Source organism: Strigops habroptila, chromosome 3 (assembly GCF_004027225.2).
Source record: "Strigops habroptila isolate Jane chromosome 3, bStrHab1.2.pri, whole genome shotgun sequence".
NCBI classification, from domain to species: domain Eukaryota; kingdom Metazoa; phylum Chordata; class Aves; order Psittaciformes; family Psittacidae; genus Strigops; species Strigops habroptila.
Genome location: NC_044279.2, coordinates 60729223 through 60750011, shown reverse-complemented (window position 1 = coordinate 60750011; position 20789 = coordinate 60729223). Strand labels below are relative to the sequence as shown.

At 39.4% G+C, this 20789-nt stretch overlaps 1 protein-coding gene across 2 annotated transcripts in view; it reads left to right on the top strand.

The window, feature by feature from the left end:
* SOX5 (SRY-box transcription factor 5) overlaps positions 1-20789 on the top strand; it is a 644656-nt gene that overhangs the window by 106104 nt on the left and 517763 nt on the right. Inside the window, exon 1 of one of the 2 annotated variants that reach the window (XM_030478979.1) lies at positions 6584-6639. The exons of the other annotated variant lie outside the window; for it this stretch is intronic. The gene's annotated coding sequence lies outside the window, so the exon portion shown is untranslated. Of the gene's footprint in view, positions 1-6583; positions 6640-20789 lie in introns of those variants that run through there. 2 annotated transcript variants of the gene reach the window in all.

Here is a 20789-nt window from a genome sequence, read left to right as displayed (position 1 = left end):
AAAGGGGAGGTCTAATTTGTAGCTGCAGATTATTTGACTTGGATTAAGCTTTCCAAGTTGAGCATCCCTGTCAGAAACAATGTTTAATATTGTACCCAAGGGGTCAGTTCCCACTGTTGCCATTAAATCTGAACAATAATGTTGTCACACTGTTCTCATTCAAAACATGCTTGGTATTGTGGTTATGAATATCTTCAGTCTTTTCCAGGTAGAGATGAGATAGGTGAAAGGGCTGTAAGGCGGTCTGAATTTACAGGCTTTATTGCAGTGTCTTTTTTTTTTCATCCTAGTACTTCTACTACTGATTTTTAGTGGCACTGACCACAGTTTTAGGTATTTGCTGAGCTTTGCAGCAACTTTGAAAAGTACTGAGGAGTCTTCCACAGGGAAGTGAAGTTGGTGGTACTATTGCTGTGGAAGACAGTATGTGTGAATTTGAAAGAAATGTGCTTAAAAACTTCACAGGAGATAGGTATTGGTAGGTAGTGAAGAAAATGTTTTGTGACTATAGTATTATTTTGTTTTCTTTATCTTTTCTCCTATTTCCTCTCCCAGTGAAAAGTAATTTATGGCCTCCCTCTTTCAGTCTTAACTCATTCAGTGTGAGCATATTTTGATGATGGCTATACTGTTAAATAGGATTGGTCTTGTGCTCAACATGGTGTACATAAATGATTCCTACCTAAGTGGATGGTGGTGATGGTAAGCCTTTAGGAACATACTGACGGTGGCTTTCTGGGCCCTATTGACCTTCTGGGTGTGATGCTGATCTCTTCTGCTCCCTTCCCAGTGCTGGGGGGACTTGCCAGCCCACTACAGGGCCTTGAGCAACAGCTTCCCAGACCCCCTCCCTGGCTTCCCGCCTGTTGCTGCACCCCAGGAGGAGTGAGGTGTCCCTCAGACCAGGTCTTGGAAGAGTTTGCAAGTGGGATGTTGACGGTGGGTGGCTTTCAGTAGTGCGTCCTGGGTACAGTGACTCTGGCTGATGATGAGTCTCTCGAGCCATCAGTGCAGACCTGTCTTTTCCTTACAATCCCTGCCCTTCTCCAAAAATGTCTGAGGTTATTTACAATACAGACATCACACAGAGCAAGTGCTTGGTATGATCTTGTCATAGCAGCTTCTTTATGAAGCTATAGGTTATATAGGCAGAGTAGGATTGGACAAGCTCAAGGGAATTTCAGGGAGTAGACAAATGAATCTTGATGAAATAGCACCACTTTTTTTTTTTTTTTTTTTTTTTTTTTAAGATAATCCACCTGCAAACAAAGGAATTCTACTAATCTTCTCAAAAGTGCAGTTTTCTAATCAAATCTTTTTATCAGGCTGATGGCTTGGTAAGCCACAAGTTGAGTAGAAGGATGACTTTGGGCTGACTTAAGAATCCTGAGATCCCAACTTTGAAAACTTGTTAATTTAATCAGCTCCCCATGTGTAAACAACTTTAGCATGCTTTCTGGGTGGCTTTTAAAATTTATTTTTAAATACAATTGTTGATGCATATCTAGCATACTTTTATTTTGCTATTTTTAACCCCTTTCTTTTGCTTGCGTGCGTATTGCTTGATGCTTTATTCTAGATTATAGTAAACTCCAGACAGGGGAAAACTAGATGCAGAAGATGTTTCCAGTCGCAATGAAGTAGCAAATCCTCTCAAGGATCAGTGGGGCATAAAGCAGGGATGGCCAGAAGAACTAGGTTACAGCTCATACGTTAGCATTGGTAGTCACTGCAACTTCCCTCCCTGTTGAAGCTGTTAGTAGCAAACTAGTGGCAAAAGACATGCAACGTGGTCCTCTGGAGCAAAGAATTTCCCTGCATGTCCCTTGGCCCTGTATTTGGGAAAGTTGGATGCAGTTCTTAAGCTCAGTGTTACCATTGCAATGCCTTGATAAATATTTATTTTTAAATTCATGGTAGAAGGAAGTTTAACATTGCATGTTAGATGTGCCTATGTTTGTAACATTGAAATTCGAGGTGGAGAAGAACTTTTGTGGAATCATAGAATCATTTAGGGTTGCAAAAGACCCTTAAGATTGACTCCAACCATAAAACTTTTCAACACACCACAAGGATAAACAGCATTGTTGGACTCTGTGGGGGAAATTGCTGGCTATTGGGTTTGCCCTTATCTTTTTATAGTCATGAAAGTGTCCAGGTGCCTTGTGATTTTCTTGTCTAAAGCTTCAAATGGGAGCTTTTTCAGCTGAATGTGTGGTGATGATTATGATGAGATCCTTTGTGGTATCTCATAAATTCCTGAGGTGAAAAGAGGTTTGCTGTGTAGAAACTCATCATGATAGTTTGTTTTTAAATAGGCAGGAGTAAAGTTAGTGTGTTTTCCTTCTTTCTTTTCGACTGACTTCTGTGGGGAAGAAAAACTATCAAGAAGTGATGAGAAATGTGAGAACCCTTTCTGTAAAATACCACTGTTAAAAGACGGCAATATTTTGAGCACTTTCAGCTAGTTACAAGTCTTTTATCAAAGTGTTGTTTTTGCAGATTGTTTCTGTGCTCTGCGTGTGTGTCTGTGTACTTAAACAGAGCAAATTATAACGGCGACAGAAGAAAGGCATCCTTCAGTAGGTAGCAGCACAGCGCCGGCTGTGTGTACACGCTGGGGACTGCAGGGTCACATCCTGGGCCACTTGGGGAGGCGAGGGGAAAGGAAGGCAAGGGGAAAAACCAGTAGAAGGAGGAAAAGTAAAAACGAAAAGAAACAATGGGTGCGGGGGGGTTTGCTTCTGTTAGCGATGCCTCCAACGGCAGTAGTTGTACCCAGAGGATCCTGAGCAGGAGCAGTATCTCTTTAAAAGCAGTAGGGGGTTGGAGCTGGGGGAGTGCTCACAGCAGTAAGTATAACACAGCTGTGCTCTGTTTATGCTTAGGCTACAATAAAAAAGCTATAAAATGTGAGATGTCATAGCTCCACTTTGCTTTATTTATACTATTTCCTCTGAGCTCTGTCACACTGCACATTCATCTGCTAAGTTGCAGCAAGAATGGAGATTAAAATATCACAGCTCAAAATAGGAGTCAAGCGGAAGGAGATTCATCATAGCCCTATTAAAAAATATGTAAATATGGGAATGAAGTCATTTTAAAGCTGTATGGCTCTCCTCCTCAGTGGGCTGGGGAAAGCTGTGAGTGATGTGCTGTGCAAGTGACAGATTTATGGGACTTGGTCTTCTTTCTATTTTTCACTCCATCCCACCAAAATACTTTTAAGATTAAAAATATCAATTTGAATTGCAAATTTTCTCTATGCTATATATATATATATATTTTAAAAAGGTTTTCTTCTTAACCATAGCCTAAACTAATAATGGAAAGAAATATTATTCCTGATTAAAAGGGGTCGAAAGCATCGTCTGATGTTGAACTTGAAGTAGACAAGATTTGCCCTTCTAGAATGCTTTTCATCCGGAGTCTTCAGAGCACTCGCCAGGTGTGATGTTGAGGCTCTCATTCTCTCAGAGATAGAGGCCTGCCTTACCCTCTATACACAAAAGTACACTGAATACTTGGAGCTGCAGTTCTCAGAAATGCCCTGTGGCACCCAAACCACGGCATTTTTAATGGAGGTTTGTTCCTTTTCTTCCCTGCAACTATTTTGAAAATGGAGCTGGGGTAAGGACTCTCTAGTCCCAATTTCTGATTGCTTTCCGTAAGTGCTGTGCAAAGAGAGCTCCCTCCGCTAGCAGGAGCAATGCTCTTTTGAACTTTGCAGCAAGTCTGTGGTCTTTGATGTGGTCAAATTTGGGTACATGTTTTCCCCTGGAAGAACAAAGCACAGATGTTACAAGATATTTGAGAAATGAGGGATTTTAATTGGTACCCTGAAGATACAAGAAGGCCACCAAGATATTTCACCCACGTTCAGTTCTGAAGCCTGGTTTTGAATAAAGGAGGTGAAATGTGCTGCTCCTAAATGGAGCTGTGTTTTGTAGGTCAGTGTGGGTAGAGTGCAAGGAGAGGAAAGCCAAAGGGAAGCCAAAGGAGAGGGCTGCTATGCTTTCTGGGTATTGCAGTATAAGCTGAAGAACTGTAGGAAGAGCTGGAAACTTCTTGATGCAAAGTGAGTAAGGCAATGCAGTGATTGTGTCTGTATGGCCTTGACAGCCATTCAGTTGGCCTGCCCTTGAGGAAGAATTTTATATGTCTGCCTATCCAAGTAGGATCACTGTTCAACTTTTGATCAGCAACTGAACAGTATGGAGAAATTTCATCGAAACGAGGGATCAAAACTTACCATTAAAGGTGGCTGAGAAATACTAGCTTTCCTCTTCCTTCTTAAATGATGGTATAAAACTATCAGAAAGCTAACAAAACTTAACTGACTGACATCCTTAGAAGCTGGTGCTTTGTGGATAAACAAAGATTCAATTGAGCAAGACCAGGTCACCCGTCTGTCCTGTGGCCATTTGAAATGCAACACAGAACTGAAGGAGTCAGGCTGCAGTTTAGTCTCCAGTTATCTTATTCCTGGCACTGCCAACATGCCTTATAGCTTGTGCAAGCTGAAGTGCTAGTGCAAGTGGAACATTGCTCACGAAGAATGGGGCTAAACCAATCTACTTCTCATGGCACTTGATTTATTTCCTGGAGCGGTGGCTTTCCTGATCGTGACTTTCACCCTGTCTTCTACTTGAGTGTGTTGGCAGGAATAAGGAGGAGTGGCCTTGGCTTTGGGTGTCTGGTTTGTTTTGTTTTTCCTTCTTTTCCTTTGATGCTGTGAAATTCAGGGAAAGTCAGCGATTTTTACTACTCCAGTATGTGGTTCTGGAGTAGTCCTGGGATGTTATTGATTTATTCCTTAAGCAGTTATTGCCAACGGAAAAGATAGGTATTTCCTTGATAAGCTATTTCTGTGCCATGCATGTTTAAGCATTGCTGCTTGTGGCTGAGGGTAGTGATCCTGGTACTTTTGAGTTGTTTAACCTGAGAAGAGCTGTGGATACAGGATGCTAATGCCCTTAAATCAGAAGAGTGATTGCTTGTCTCTTTAAGAAGGTGCTGTGCTCAATCATAACTTATGGTATAAGTACCCAGGAAATGCTTTGCATTTACGAACACAAAGCCTTCTCTATACTGGGTACATTGGTACCCTGCTGAGTTCATCAGTGAGGTGTTTATCCCAAAGTTCTTGCTTAGTACAGGATAAGAGTAACATGGACTTGTGCAGATTGGGGTTTTGTTTTGTTTTGTTTGTGTGCTGTTTTGGCATGTCAGTATAAGCCTATTGAGTTGATAACATTAACAAGTATACCTGTATTTTCTTAATGCAGATTTATTCCTGTAAACTAAAAGCTATAAAAATGTAATTGAGCTTGACATATTCAAAAAGAAGCACCTATAGGTGGTAGTGTACTTGTAAATAGTGGTGCTCCTCCTGGGTCACTTATCCTTTTTTTTTTTTTTTTTTTCCCTTCTGTTTGGTTTTGCTTCAATCAAATGATGAGTTATTTGGCGGAGGAACTAAGAACGACATTTTTCAAGATGCGATATGATTTATAAGCCCAAATCCTGTTTCAAAAATGACTTGGGAATAATTTGGCTTGTTGGAAAATAATAGATTTGGACAAAAAGTGCTCTGTAATATCTTTTTTTTATTGGTGAAATTTATTGTCTAAGCTACAAATTTCAGGATATATGTAATTTCGTTTAGCTAATATTTTACTTGATCAGTGTTTCTTGAAGAAAAGTATTGATACATCATGACAAAAGGCAGTAATTTCAATCTTGTGATATCTATCCAGCAGTGGGTCTTCTGGTGGGGACCTAGTAAGTCCTGTTGAATTTCAGGGTCCAGACCGGTTTGGAAAAACATCTGTCCTTTCATTAAAATGGTGGTGGAGAGAAAGCTCATGAACTGAAATGACATTTCAGAGGAATTCTCAACACTCTCAGACTCATCTCATGCTTTCTCAAGTCAATCAGATTCTTGGTACCTTCCAAAATCTTACCCCTTGCACTTCTAGAGTATGTATCTGACTATACAAGTAACCTGAAGTATTGTATTTGTTCTGTATGCAGTCTGTGAAGTTAAATGTTTAAGAACTGTAACTTTTTTCTTGTAATCAATTTATTTTATATGCATGATGAATTTTTAAGACTAAAATACTGGTATTTTATGGTGTAACATTAACGTGGCTAATAATAATTTTTATTGCAAATTTCTAAGAATAAAAGTCTTAATCTTAACAGGTTGATTATAAATAGACATTATAAATATCAGTGAGTTCTGATAGATTTAAGTCATACTTCTGTGTACATATATAACTTCATAGGGCTGTCTTATTGATTGATTGGATTTACATATGAAATCATCAGAGTATTATGCAAAGTTTAAGAAGTGCAGCTATGATACATTTGGTTAAAATTGGAAATTAACTTTGGAATTAGTTCCTAAATTTGAACATCTTAGCCCAGGCAAGAATGTGATTTAATTATTTGGGAGTCTTTTAAGAAAGTCTTAGAACTGTGAATTCAGTTGATTATGAGAACCTAATTTGAACTAAGCTATATTGACAGTTTTTATGATCTAACCAAGTTCTGTGTTGCCCACAGTAATCTGTCCAGTTGATATGACCCGCAGCTGTTTTCTTCTTTGTTTGAATACAAGCAAGGAAATACTAGGTAAGAAGTCAGCATTGCTACATGTCTCTTCCTTGCTAGCAATGTCAGTTTGCAGCCAAATGCAGTACAGCTGGGCTATGCTGAATACAGGTAATCCAGTGAATCCATGAAAGGATTAATATTTACAAAACATAAGGCTCTCCCAGGCATACTATATCAGTTTGGTAAATATGGAAGACTATTAAAGCTTGACAATACAACAGGGTAACTCATTTGCTATCAGTTACATTTTAATGAGTGTTTCCTAATGCCAATTGGTTGACACTGATGCTTCACAGCCTTTATAGCATTTATTCAGTATATTTAGTAACAGTCTTAAGACTTGCTAGACTGAATATCAAAATTGCTGCTAATGCTGCCCTGATTAATTTTTTTAAAAGCAAACAAGAATAATTATTTTTAAAGATATTTTTACAGTTAGTTTTTTAATTGTTTTCCAAAGCAACATATTCACACAGTACTGTTGATCTTGTGGATGTTTTAAAATGGACAAATTACAATATTTTTACCCATTTCCGTAGTTTCTCTCTCTAAAGGAATACACCTTTAAAACTATATCATTGGGTTAATGATTCTCAAAATGTCTGCACTGTTAAAACACAAGTTAGAACCACAAAAAAAAAAAATTATGCAACTTTCACTTTTTATAGACAACTTTTCACTTTTTTGAGACAATTGCTAAATCTGATTTTCCCTAAAAATACAGTTGTATCAAAAGATGTAGAAAAAATAATAGGTTTTATGAACATTTTGAAATGGATACATTAGCAATTAAAAAGGTCAAAATTTGCTTTTGACTTTCCCAAAATAAGTGCCAGTTAATTGTTCCTGTTGCCATGCTGCCATGCTTTGACAGTACCAGAAAAATCTAATTCCCTCCTCTATTCTGTTTTGAAGGCTGTAAGATTTGTTATTACTGTCCTGTTACCACGCATGACTTTTTCTCTGAACCAGTTATATAACGTATAAGGCTGTTCTGACTGTGGACGTATCTCTTGTTCAGAAGAGCTAGAATACCTGTGTTTACTGGTTAGTGTTTTACTTGAATGAACTGTAAAGTTTAAACCATCTGCTTTTGTTTGATTCACAAGCACTTGTGATTTCTTGGAGAGGAAGAAGGAGGGTTGTCTTTTGTCATCTCATTCTCTGCCTCTAGGAATTACAGGTACTTTTGTTTGGTAGATTGTGTATTTAGCTGGTGATGAGGTGGAGACCATGCTCTGTCTTCAGTTAATATGCATCTCTTGCATGTCAGGTTGCAGGTCAGCAGGTCTTGCTTCATTCCTGAAGTCTTCTGCGGTATCAAATGTGGCCTCCTGTACTTAGCCGTTAGCTCAGTCTTTCACAGAATGACAGTTTTTTGCAACCTCTTTTCTTTGGTTCACCTTTGGTTGTATTAATTAGTAGCTTACATCTCTTTTCATGTTTGTTTAGTTGCACTGGAATCTTTTCCCTCTCCTATGCTGCCAACCTTTGTAGAAATGAGCAGCACTTAATGTGCAACTTCTGTTTCCTCCCAGCCCTCTTTTGCACAGCTTAGATGGGGATGGGTCAGATGAGGGACTGTAAGTCCTTCTTAAGCCACTAAACATGATCCAGCACTGTATATTTCTGCATCATGTGTTCTAATACCATAATTGCTTCCATAGTATATATTTTAATGTGGGTCTCTGCTGGCTACCCACAAAAATTAATTGAATAATAAGAGCAAGCAAAGAAGCTGAACTGGAAGCTTCAGGCTTGTGGAATTGGCATCTGAGTCGATAAATGGGTCAATTTTCTTTTTTTGATGTATTTGCCATTCCCATAAGCAGGAGAGAACATGCCTCCCTTGTTAGCTTTTGAGGTAGGCTTGCTAGCCATAATTGAGGAACTGCAGGCAGTGGTGGAGCAACTGGTCATAAAAGTGGATGGAATAAATTCCTCTGGTGTCTGAAGCTGCCTGGCTGCTGTCCCACCACTGCCCAGGAGCACCCTCATTTAAATTATGAGATCCTGTAGCGGCCACACATCATTTTGGGGACCACACAGATGTGGATTCCTTCAATGCAGCAAGTGATGTTTCTGGCCAAACCAGAGAGTTACAGTGTGGGTCCAAACAGTCAGCAGTTAGTGAGGATGATCTGGGGGGAGGAGAATCTTTTGAAAATACAGTTCTGCAAAATTCAGTAAAGAAAATGGAGTAAATGACATTACACACTACTCACCTGCAACCCCTGCAGAGGCAATGAGTTTACACTTAAATTTACAGCTTCCAAGGATAATGAGGAGCAGTTACTACATGACTGTGCCCTGGAGAAAGAAAGAAAACCAAAGATAATGTACTACTTACTAGCTAGCCTAATGATGGCTATGAGACAGTACGCTGTTAGTCTTAACATGTGCAACCGTTTATTGAGAGAGAGAGGCTCTCTGCCTCTTGTCCTCTTGCTCTCAATAGAGTCACAGTTACATTTTCTCATTAACTAAAACAGGATAGATAAGAAGATAGATCCTTCCTTTGGATATGGTGGCATGGGATTTTTTTTTCATTGTCCAGCAAACATCACAGTTATGTTTCAGGGAATAAATAGAGTGAGAGTAAATCTCAACTGAATTTATTTAGCTGGAGCAGTTTTCACTAGCAACATGGGAACACAATGTCAGACTGTAAAAATAAGCAAATAAATAAAAATAAAGCTGCTATTCTAGTTCAGCAATTTTTTATTTTTTTTTTTAAAGTGACTGTGTTTAAACTTTAAATATTTTATTAACTTTTTTCCTACTGCAATTTTTCTGGTATAAAAAGATGAATAGGAAAATGTTATGTAAATAACTGGGTCAACTTTCTAGTGTTGCAAAAGATTATTCACAGAATATTATGATGCCAGACTACCATGTTACTGTATTTCTTAGATTACAGTTGTTACTTGGATTTAATATCTTGATTCAAAGAATCCTTAGTGCACTTAATTGTAATATTATTAAGAGTAGTAACAATGATAAAATATTTATTTGAATTGCAGTAATTACTTTAAATCATTGTCTCTTGTTAATTAAAGTCCAAAGACTTTTAACATTAATGAGAATCTTTTTACCAACTTCAAAGATTTGGACCCTGCCCTGTGAGAATATTGAGATATATTCTTAATGCTATTGGTTATGCTACTGTTCACTCTGATAATCATCATAATTTATAGATTCATCACACTTGCCTATAATTAAACTTTATTTTCAGAAGTATGATGGTAATTGGATTTCTCAGTTAAGACAACTGCTGACATCAGTGCAAGAATAAGAGCACAGAGTGAGGATCCTTGAAGTCAGATAACACAAGTTAGGGGCTAAGTTTCAAAAAGGTCTGAAATGTGACAGGAGCAGTGGTACACGGAAACCCATGGAAAGTGTGGGAGGAAGTGGATTGCCTTAAAGAGGAGCTGTGAGAGACCTGCTGAGTAGGGAGCAGTCTGCAGTGAATGAACACTGAAAATGTGGAGTGTTACTGCCCCTGAGTTGGGTGCTGTGCTCTTTTATGGGGGCAAAAGCCATGATTCACTGTGACAAACAAAAAGCAGCACTAAGGTTTCATGGAAATAGTGATATTTCAAGGATGAGAATACTACATAGTGTTTTTCTTCCCCAAATTACAGGTTAAGCACCCAAAGGACAACTGAGCATATTGTGAAAGTACATGGGTGTTGGGGTCACTGCCTCTTGCAGAAGCCAGATGCAATCCATCAGCTGCTTGGTGGTGCTTTGCTTTTTATGTGAAGTGGCTCGCATGGAATTGTGGCTTTGTGTGTACCAGAAGGAGGGAGCATGGTGTCCCTTCTCAGAGGCCCCATTGTCTGGCTCTGAGCGGGGCTTCTGGACAGCTCTTCAAAGGGGTTCAAATAGATTCATTAAAGAATGCTGATATTTTGCCTGGAGTGACCATTTTGCAAATGTTTTTCAGTCACATGAGAAAGTAGCCTAGGATTTGGATGTTGTGTTGTGCTTGTTCTGGTCCTGTTTCTTTTCTATGAACCACTCAGATTGCTTGCTTGAGTGGACTGAGGGCAGAATTATGTCCTCAATACCTATTGCTGCTGCTTTTGTGAGGAAACAGGTGGCACCAAGTCTTCCCTACTGGAACGATCAACTTTAGCTGCAGTAAATTGCATTTGCTCAGAATCGCAGCAAACATCTTCCTCAGCAGGGAGCGAAAAAGCATGGAAGAACTCGAAATATGTGAGTCAGGATTCTACCTTCTTGAGTTTGCTGGGATGAGTCAGCTACAGAGAAGAACAGTGTAAAACCAGAAGTGGGTAAAGTTGTTTGGTTAAATGAGCATCTTGAATCTTTATGATGTGGTCAAAATATAGATAAAATTAAGAAAAAACTTAGAATCTTTCATTTAAACATATACTGCTCCATTTGGAGCTGTTCAGAAACAGAAGAAAAGGTATCAATGTTACAATTGATTAATACGTTAGCTAATACAACCCAGAGGCCAATGTATGTTGGAAGTCCCACCCTCTGTGCTGATCAGGGAAGATATGAGCTCTTAAGCACTCCAAGCAAGGGAGTCTCTGCTCTTTGCTCTAAGTAGTAGCTGTGCTCATGCTTTCAGTTTGAGATCCCTGATCCAGTCCCCAGCGTGTTGGCCAAGAGCAGCTGTTCATACTAACATAAGGCAAGAACAGCCTCTCTTGCAATGCCTCTGGCCTGGAAACGGAGAGAATATTTAAAATCTCATGAGAGAGAGGTTGTTGTGATAAGCTCTCCTCTGTTACGAAGACATGATGGTTGAGCAAGCTGTGGGAATGGACAGGCAGTTTTCTGCAGGAAGTCTTGGAACAGAAAACATCCATACCCAGCAGTGAATGGTTTGGGTTTCTAAGCAAAGTGGTGCTCACATGAGATCTGGATTGTTCAGAAGAACAGAACCAGGCCCTTAAAAAGTTGTACTAAGTTTGTGTACTGAGAAAATACCAGGAAAGAGATATAGCAGAGACAAATAGCTTTCTGACTATAGCCACTAGTAATTGGGAGGTATGCTGCCATTAAGTGGCCGAAGTGTTTTGTCCTGGCTGGTGTTGCTGCCAGACCATTGCTTCTCTGGGAAAAATCCCCTGAGGACCAGCTTTCCCAAGCGGTGATATGTTCCTGATGATTAGGTCAGTGCTATTGCAGACTGAGTTCCAATAACTTGTATTTGGACCAAATGCTGTGATTCTATTTATTTATTTATTTTAAAACATGCATTACAGTATGGCTGTCTATTTGCTAAAGCTGGGATAAGTTGGTGGCTTCTGGATGCCTCTGGGAACAAAAGTGGAGGCAGCTAATCTGTATGAATTTGCTGAAAGCAGAAGCTGGTTCCACCTAGCAGCATCCAGGTACTCCGGGCAGTGTGGAGACAAATCTGCATGTTGGGTATGCAGTCATCTGGCTCCACTTGTTTCCTGAGACTTTTTTTTCTCCAAAGTCGTTAATCCAGAGTGACAAATAAGGAGGAGTACATATTCTTTACCACTGACCTACCTTTCCTGTCAGTATTGCAAAAGACAGGCAAGAAGTTGTATGCAATGGAATTCTCCCTAGGATGGGATATTTCCCCCACTGTTAGTTCTTCTGTAAATTAATAAGGAAGTGTAATGTTAAAAATGGTAATGTTTCTGGATAGGTGCCATGCTTTCAGGTTAATTTAAGAATATATCTTCGTTATGAGGAAAGATTAAATTTCTTAGTGATTCGCTGGTATCACAGGTACCTAACATCAGTAAGTAGCTGAATTTAGAGGAGCCTTCTCTTGTGACTGCCTTTTCTTTAAAAACATGTTAAGTTCAGCAGGCAAAATATTGTGGGAAAGTTGGCTTTCATCCATTGACACTGTTTAACATTCAGGGTTTATGATAGTTTCTTGTGTGTAAACACAATAGGCATTTTATAAATTGGATTGTTCATAGAGTAACGTAAGACGTAAATGATATTGTTCCTACTGGTTACATTATATATAACATATAACCAGCTGCTGAATTGTAGCATAGAGGCCTGTCATACTATCTTTCTTATGTACTGTGGCCTAGGTGCACCATCTATGTAACTTCATTTACTCCAACAGCTTAGTTTTGGAAATATTATTGCATATAGTGGCTATGAGAAGGAGTACTTGCATTCTGCTTTACCAAAGGCTGTAGTGGCAGTTTTCCAGAAGCCTTGAGATTTGCATATGATTTGCATAAAGCATATCATGTTTGCATGTCTTCATCTCAGATAAATGTGTGCTAATAAGGTATGTATTAACTAGATGGACGTATACTAATATTATTAGTTTCATCAGTAATCATTCCGTGACTTGTGTTTTCTATCCAGTGTGCCAGCGTTTGTAACCATCATGAAATGTTTAATTCAGAATCATTGGGGGGGGGAGGGGGAGGTGGAAGGAGTGGTGGTGGTGTATTTTCTCAGGTATTAGAAAAAATAAAATAAGTAGCAAATACATGTTTGACTGACCAAGGAAAATCTGATCTCCAGCCATTGTGCGTGAGGAGCACATTAGTAAAAAGATGATGAGCATGTAGCTGACACCAGTATCTGTGAAATAATCTCTTTCCTGTAGTACAAACTAGGAATGGCATTATCTGGCCTTTCTAAAGGGCGTTTTAGCTGTATCGCTGTGTTTCAAATCCTGGCTGAAGAGTGGATCAGCAAACAGTAATCAGGAGACATGGATTCCAGGGAATGGGCAAAGCGTCTAATGACTAAATGCAATGATTAGTAAAGGTAGGATCAAGACAGGACTGTAATCCCCAGAACAACCAATATAACTTTTTTCTTTCCAAAGCTTGTTAATACCTTGCCCTTTTAATTATCCTAGTATTAGAGGGAAGTGCCATCTTCTACCTGGTGCTTATTACTCCATCAGATGCATTAGTTTAAATACTTGTGAACATATAAACCAGGCTTCTGAACAAGAGGCTTCTTTATTTCTTTTATACACATTTTTATGACTCTCTGGGTTTTTCGGTCTTATAACCAATTCTGAAGTGTGCAGCTCTCTTCAGCTGGGGTCTGCAGAGCTGGGGTCTGTTCAAGATATCCAGGCTGGATTTGGCAACTCTTGTGACAAGTAGGGCTGGCAGTCCTGCTCCAGGTAGGAGATCCCTAGAGGCACCAACCTACAAGTGGGATCCCCATTGCTGACTGCTGTGATCTCCAAGGGCTGATAGAAAACTCAGTGGCTTCGCCTGGAAGGTCTGCTTTTTCCCTCCATCCAAAACTTCTATTTTTTCAAAAGAAAGTAGGAAGGAGCTAACTGGTCCTACCTTTTTCCAGTCCCAACCAGCAATTTGAACAGCTTTGGATAAAAAGGAATGGAAGGAAAAGAGAAGAAAAGCAGCAGGGGTAAGCTGTGGAAAAAGGAAGTTAAAGCAGTTGAGAGAAGTCCTAGGGAATAAGTGAAAGAAATGTATATGCTTGTTAAGCTCCTGCAGTTTCACAGACTTTGTCATCTAAGACTTATCTTACCTTTGAGCACTCACTTTTACTTTTTTCTTATTCTATCCCCCACCCTACACCCCTCCAACTGCATGGGTTTTGTCCTCTCAGGTCTTTTGAGATGATGGTAGTTGTGATTAATGCTGTGAATTGTTGGCATTTGCTGCAAAAAGTAATGTTGATTTCAACATGTATTGTAGAGCCCTGTTTCATTTCACTTACCATTTTGGCTTTGAAAAATCATTTGGCATTGATAATGTGAGCAGAGCAATTTTGCAGGAGTGAGAATACTGACCTTTTTTTGCATTACTGGCTGTGAGGAATGGTTCTCTATGAATTTAATATTTGATTTGTCAGAATGACTTGTCACTGAAAAGTTTTCTCATAGCTCTTCCTAATCAAATCTTAAATGGATAATTATTGTGGTTTTAGTTATTTTTGATGCAGTGTCTTTTGTTCTTACTGATGTAAAGGCAAAACTAGAAAAGAATATGAAATGGAGCTCTTCTAAAAACCATGAACAATACAAACATAATGAGACTCTGATGCACTGTTGAAAGTGTTGTCTATCTAGGGATCCCAGCTCATAAGGGAAATGGAAGGCATGAGGCACACAAGTGACAGTTTTCCTGAGGCACTATGGAAGTGTGTTCAGTTTAATTTTGTTTGGCTTTCTGCAAATTGGAGGAAGGGAAGGGCAATAATTTGTGTTTCTGAGGCTTTTTCTTTATAAAGGACCCCTTATTTCAAGCATGTAGGGAAATACCTGATTATTTTCTCATAAACATCGTTCCATAAGTAGTAGTTTTAAGCAGGAACTTCCTTTGCAGGTAGTGGGGGCTAGTACGCTCAGGGAGGAGGACCACCACTTCGTGCTTATCTTGACTGCTGGAAGATAGCTGTTTACATCACGTTTTGGGTTAAAAGGAAGATTTTGGTGTAAAGCTGACCTTTGTACAGAATAAAAACCTGTTGCTCTTTAATAAATGCCCTTTTTGATAAGGTTTCCTTTTTTTCAGATAGTGGTTATATTTTAAATAGTTACTTCGCTTATGGAGGGGTTAAAATAAGCTGAGAGCTAGTCAATGGTCTTGCCCATTCTTCATGTGCCTGTTTGTGATCCTCTGCACACTGATACATACGTAGTCTGAAATAACTTCCTTGACCACGAGATCAAATGGGGAGAAGTCAACTTTAGGCTTTTTTAAATTTCTTTCTTTTTTTTTCTTTTATGAGCATGTACTGTAAATGTGTTGTGCTTAAAGGGAAAACTGCACAATGGCTTTTGATGTGCAGTGCCTGTATCGTGGCACTGAATCATGGTGATAGGTGATGCGGTGGAAGATCACTTATTATGGTCAGCTCTAGTCCTTCTCCCACCCATAACACTACCCTGAGCCATAGTCTACCCTCCTGATGGAAGTGTCTCCCTGCTGCTTTCCAGCTTCTTATACTCACCTTTATTTTACATTTCTGCATTGCCTTTGAAACAATGAACACTTTGTTCATTCTTGAGCTGAGGTTCATTAATTTACAGGTGACTGAAGAGCTGCTGTATTGGATTTGTTTGCCTCTGAAGATACTTTCCTAAAATAAAAATGTGAAAACCACGTATCTGTTCCTTTGTGGTTTACCCAATGTCCTGTATTTTTCTCCAATCTCATTTTTTTTTTTTCTATTTACTGCTCAATATTTCCTTGCATTTCCACGTAAGATAATCATATGTGAATATCTGGTATGTAAATTGAATTTGAACAATGGAGCACTTGGTATCTTTTTTAGAAGTTGTGCGCACCTCACACTCTCTCTTGAAGTTTTCATGCCAGTTGGCATGACACTTGAGAATCTTGGGCGAAAATGAATGTTAGGCTAAAATCTTAAGGTCAGGAAGTTTTATGGTGTCTTGCAGAAGTGTGTAAGAATTTATTTTTTTCTTTTAATACTCTGTCCTACAAGAAGGTGGAAGAACCCTGGTAACCATAATCAGATGCAGTACCTACTACAAAGGTAGGAACTTGCAATTTCTTTAACATGCTGACAGCCAACTATATTTCTAGGAAAGCGTCATGCTTGCATGTGCAAACACACAGGCACACATACATACATACAGGAGTTTTCACACAAACTTTGGGGAGAAAATTCTACCCTATAAGAACAATGTGTTAATGTCTATAGATAACAAGAAAGTTGTGCAGAAGTCTCATGGGGGGCCCTCCTTGCAGTATATGTACACGCCTCACTTTGCATACGATGGTGTACCCTCCTGGAAGTCTGGATGGTAAAGTTTGTTGAAAGTGGTAGCAAAGCATGTGACCTTTTGTGGAGTGATATTGCTAGCTTGAGGCTCAGCCTGCATCCCCAGTGGATATGCTGTTGCTGTCACTTCACACGCTAAAACTTATCAGTGGTTGCTGGTTTTGGAGGGGTCTCAAGCTTTACAGCACCATTTCCAAACCTGCCTGGTAGACCTCTCTCAATAGCAGAAAAGTCACAATTGTTAAGAGGAAAGGAACATGAGTTAAGTGCAGAGGCGAGTTGCAGGACACTTCTGTGAGTGCTGCTGCAGCTATAATGTGAATGCACTGCTTGGGTAAGGTAGATCATAGTTCTTGAAAAGATCATGCTTTTCTCTTCAAGATGCTAGTTCAGGTAACTGTGATAACCATACATTTGCGGCTTCCAGCTTAGGCAAGAGTCCACTGTTTCAAACCAGTATTGCCCTGTGATACACAGGTTTTAAAATGGAAGTATTTCCAGGTTCAGTGATAGTAGCAGACTTGCTTTCTGTAAGTAGGGTACAAAGAGTAAACTTTGGGGGAAGGGGACAAATTAGTTAGGAAAATAAAGTATTAATATTCTACTATTCCATAGTAGATAAAATAATAAGCAATAAAAAAGAAAAATATATGCTGGGGAAAATTTAAAATGGTAGTTGTTCCTATAAAAACTGTGGAAGGAAATGAAACTCTTACTGATATTTCAATGTTGGGTTTGGTTGGGGTTTGTTTTTTTTCAATTCCTGTGTATTTTTTGAGTTTAGTATAGTAGATTTCTTTTCGTTTGTGGGTTATCCCCATGTTTTCATTTTTTAATTTAATGGGAAAGAGTAGGAAGAGACTATTTAATAGTTTGATAAATAGAGAGTAAAATGACTATTCAAAAACTTAAAATTGAATACGATGTGAAAAATTGACTTAACCAAATGCAGAAGTCTTTCATGCAACCTGAAAACGTATACTTGCAAAGCCAACGTTGTTTTACTCTTTTTTACACCCCTTACTCATCTTGATTATTGTTTTTAATCTATCAGTAAACAGAAGTGCAAGACTGTTGATAGAATGAGTGAGTCTGTGCTGAGAACTGTGAGATGGCAACGTCTGTGTCTGCAAAATATCAGAGAAAACTTTAGGGAGTAGTAGGTAGCTGAACTGAAAATTCACCAATATGCAATAATCAGTAGCTGATGTTCTTGAAAAATACCCTGGGATTTGCAGTGATCTCAAGTGGGTGGGACCTCTTTTCTCCAGCAGTGTGAAATAACAATATAATAGGAAGAAGATTGATGCCTTCCGACAGTGCACTGGGAGCTCTTAATGATTTCCAATGATGAAACCAAAGTCAATCTTAGATATTTCTGGGAGGTTCTGTGCATATCGTCAGTAAAGAGTTAACAGTAGTTTTTTTGGTTAACTGCCTCTAATATGCTTGTTTGGAAGAAGTAGTAAGGAACTTGTATTTCCTCTTGCTTTATCAATTTTTTCTTTCATTTTCATTCATGAAATTCAAAACCTCTGAAGTAAATAACAGCACATAACAGGCTGCTGCTTTTATTAATACGTCTTCGGAGAATAAAGAAAGGAATGGGTGTAACCAGTTGGAATACTGCCCTGGGACTGTCAATATTGGAAGGAGTAGCAAAGCGCTGACCATCTCTAGATGAGTAAACGAATTACTTTTCTGCTTGGGCTCTGCTAGCTTTTTAGGGTGATTGAATTTGAATCTTTTCTGCTGTTTAACAGCAACTTTTACAAACAGAAAAGATGTTTAGAGATCTAGAGAATGAAATCTTAGCAGCATCACTTGTACAGACCTTTTTCATGTGATCATTGTTGGGTTGGTTTTTGTTTTGGTTTTTTTTTTGTCATCCTACTTCCAATTAAATCTACGTGTCAGTGGAATTACACAGTTACTTCAAAGACTCTTTTTTTGGGTCATAATTAGAGCTATCAGGAGGCCAGAAAGAGATTCAAGTTCTGCAGTGATTTATAACATTGGAATATGAAGAGATGTCTTTGTTCATTTGTTTCAAAGGTCCAAAATGTACCAACCTACTTCTGCATTTCCACATGCCAGCTGAAACCTGAGCTAACCTTCCCTGTTAGCCAGGGTGGGTGAAGTGTCAGTATATTCTGGGGTATTGATACATTTCTGTTTGTTATAACTTTTCAAGAGGCAATGTCACATATCTGGGATTTCAGTACCCTGTTTGTCACAACTCCTCAGCCATTTTGGGATGGTGAAGATGTAAGGTCTGTCTGCTCTGTGATGGATGCTGGCTGTCAGGCACCCGAATGGCTGTGGCCTCAACACTGTGCTATCTACATAGACATCAGGAGCTACTAAAATTACAAAAAGATGACTTGGCTCCATCGCAGCCTTTCACCAGCACAGCAGATGAAGGATGAAATGCTTATGTTTATCTAACTGGTGTGGAAGACGGTCATAAATGGCAACGAAGTATAATTATTTAGTTTCTTAACAAGCTTTCATTTCTTTCTGGTTGTATGGATCAGGCAAACTTTCCGGATGTGGGACATGTTTATGAGTGTCTGTAATGCTTCATTTTTTTTATTACCCCCCTCCCCGCATTTTTCCAATAGGCTTGTTCACAGCAACACCCACTGGAGGTAGTGAGCAGTGACAGTATCACTGCAACTTTCCCCCTGGAAGCCAAACAACGTTGGCTCCTGTAAGCCAACGCTGTAAGCAGTGGTTTTTTATGTAAAGGGTGGGATGCCTCTAGTCTCCAGCAGCATGTTTTCTGTCAACCAGGAGAAAATGCTTAAATAAAAAAGTCTAATAAACCTGGTCAAAGCAAAGCTGGGGTTTGGTTTACTCAGCTGCTGTAATGGGTTATGAGAATGACACAAAGTTTAATACAATATAGTTTATTTTATTCCTGAAGTAGTTTTATCGTAATCCAAGCAAGAAGTGGCGCTGTCATGGTAATGTGAGTGTGCTCAGTAGAAGCAGCATGAGATTGTGTTTTTTAACAGAAATTCAACCCTAGGCATATGAAAATGTGGTATTAAGAGTATAAACAGAAGAAGCTCCTGCTAAAGACATGGAAATGGCCCTTGCATGGCCTTCTGATAGGAAGACAGATCAAGTGAACGTACAAGACCTGAGAGTTGTGCTGCTGTGAGAGCTGGGCTATAATTTAGCGAGCTGACAGGAGGAGTGAAGTATCTCCTCAATATCTGTGTTTGACAGAGGAGATGAATGCATACATCAGGAAACAATGTTTAAGTGTTTTATTTCCTTATTTCAGCCTGTCAAACTGTCAGCGTAGTTAATGGCCACCAAGAGAGAGTGAGGGGAAGGGAGGGAGGAAAGGAGGAGGATAAATGGTGGGAAACAAAGGTACTGTGGAATCTGGAAGAAAGCAAAACTGTGAAAGATTAGCAGGGTGCTGAGGCATAATGGTCCTGTGGACACAAATGTCCAAACTCCCTCCATTGTCTCAAACCTTCTCTCTCCTCCAGCCGTCCAAAGAAATGTGTAGCGATAATGAATGTCCATGTATGCCGCACAAGGTAACTTTACTTTGCAGTATTAATTTTGCTGCGGTAGAACCTAAGCCCACAGTTGGCAAGGCACTTCAGAAGGGCTTCATGCCATGTTTGAGTTGGGTGTCTTGCTGAAGTGGAATCCAAACTGAAGAAGATTGAAGTGTGGCTTGTTTGGAATTTGAGAGCTTGGGATTCAGGCAGTTTCTTTGTGGTGTTTTACAAATTGTCTGTAGCTGGACTTCTTCTTTCAAACAAATAAGGTTTGAATTGTTACTTTATTAAGTATACAGGGAGATATAAGTGTTTGGGACTTCATTCTTCTTTCTGGCACACCCACGCACCTTCCGCTGAAGTCAGTACAAATGGAATGCTTTTCATAAGAGAAGTATTTTTAAGGAGAAGCCAATATTATGTATTATTGTCATTGCGTGGAAACAGAATGAGAGTAAAAAATTTTTTTTTTTTTTTTTTTAATACCTCAAAGATCAGTTCAGTAACCGCAAAGAGGAGGATAATGCAACTGTACTCCAGTCAAAGATGACACTTAGTTTTCACTGCGTTGTTAATCATGGGGGTTGGCAGCAAACCGTCTTACGGTTCTCTCATGGGAGGTGGAGTCGGCTTACACGCACCCGGATGAAGCACCTTCCGAACTGTGTTTTAGGAGTGGAGAGCCCAGATAGCGTTTGTCCCAGACTGAATAAATGACAAAGCAGAAGCTTTCCGGGCTCCGTGGGGATCATGCGGTTCACTTGTGGCTTGGCTTGAGCAATTAAAAGCTTTCCCCTTGTGCATCACAGCAGAGAACAGAGACAGGGAGTGGCCGTTGGGATTAAACCTGAGGATATGTGGTTTTCTTTCAGAGGAAAGCTTTGGGCATGTTCGTGTCAGTAGAGT